This window comes from Octopus bimaculoides, chromosome 7, assembly GCF_001194135.2.
Source record: "Octopus bimaculoides isolate UCB-OBI-ISO-001 chromosome 7, ASM119413v2, whole genome shotgun sequence".
NCBI lineage: Eukaryota > Metazoa > Mollusca > Cephalopoda > Octopoda > Octopodidae > Octopus > Octopus bimaculoides.
The window spans coordinates 32,870,399-32,871,719 of NC_068987.1; positions in this window are offsets into that span (position 1 = coordinate 32,870,399).

Here is a 1,321-nt window from a genome sequence, read left to right on the forward strand (position 1 = left end):
AAAAACATATTTCCTGAAATTGCAAATTATTTAAAATATAAAAATATAATTTTCAACAGAGAGAATTTATCAAAATAGAAAACAAATGAAGTTTGAAGTTAAAAAATAATAGGATCGACCACTCACGACTAGCTAGCGCGGACGCGCGAACATTCGAGTAATAGATAGATAGATATAGAGAGAGAGACAGACAGACAGACATATAGCTCGCTCCGGCCAGTCAGTAGTCAAAGAATTGACAGGCCAGCAACAGGCAGGCAGACAGACAGATACTTCACTAGCAGTGAGCACTTTCACTTCTGACAGCTAATAGCATGATAGTGCCGAAAAAAGATTGGTCATTTCTCTAAAATTCTGTATAAATACTTAAATATGCAATAATAAATCTCTGAGCAAGGTATACACACTAGTATACACACTAGCTGTATGTATACGCACAAGGTATGCACACTAGCTGTATGACGTCGTGAAGTATATTTCCCTTTAAAATGTGACTAACCCTTACTGATGGATGTTACTGTAGCTTGTAGCCTCAGGAAGACATTTCCACCAGCCGGCTATTGACACACTTTCTGTACCCTAGCAGTATTTGCAAACGGAAGTCATCCTTCCCATCTTCAGCCTGACGTGATACACATGGACCCGGGTTTCTGGGTATTGACCCGTCATCAGCGTGTGACAATCACCGGTTGTCGATGTGAAGTGCTTTCCTGATGCAAATACATATGGAAATACTGATAGGGCACAGAAAGTGCGTCAATAGCCAACTGGAGGAGGTGTCTTCATGGGGTTACAAGCTATAGTAGCATCCACCCGTAAGAGTTAGCTTACGATACTCAAATATGATTTCTGATGAAGCTTTGACGCTTTCTCCTATGAAATACTGTCTACAATTTTTTTCTGTGTATATGCTTATATACAATCATGATTTTTGATGATCTGATAAATAATTATGAATTCATTTTACTACCTATTTTAAACACTTTTATGTGAACTGTTTAAATACAAAGCCCTTATTATCATTTTCTTATCATTGTCAAATTTTCTATTTCGGGGCTAATACAGTTTGGCACCTCTTCTTGAAAGATGCATTCTTTTGAAAATTTTTTTGGGGGATTCCTAAGTTTTAGATGTCGGAGATTACGAATATACAAAAAACAAAGGTTCACCCACCATCACTCCCCACACCCTATTTAAAATTCTGAACTTTTCCGAAACTTTTTTCTCTATGATTTAGATGACTGAGTTCCGAATATGCAAGAAATCACGTTTTCAAAAGTTTAAATTCAATAAGCATATAGGTATGTGTATAAAGATATAG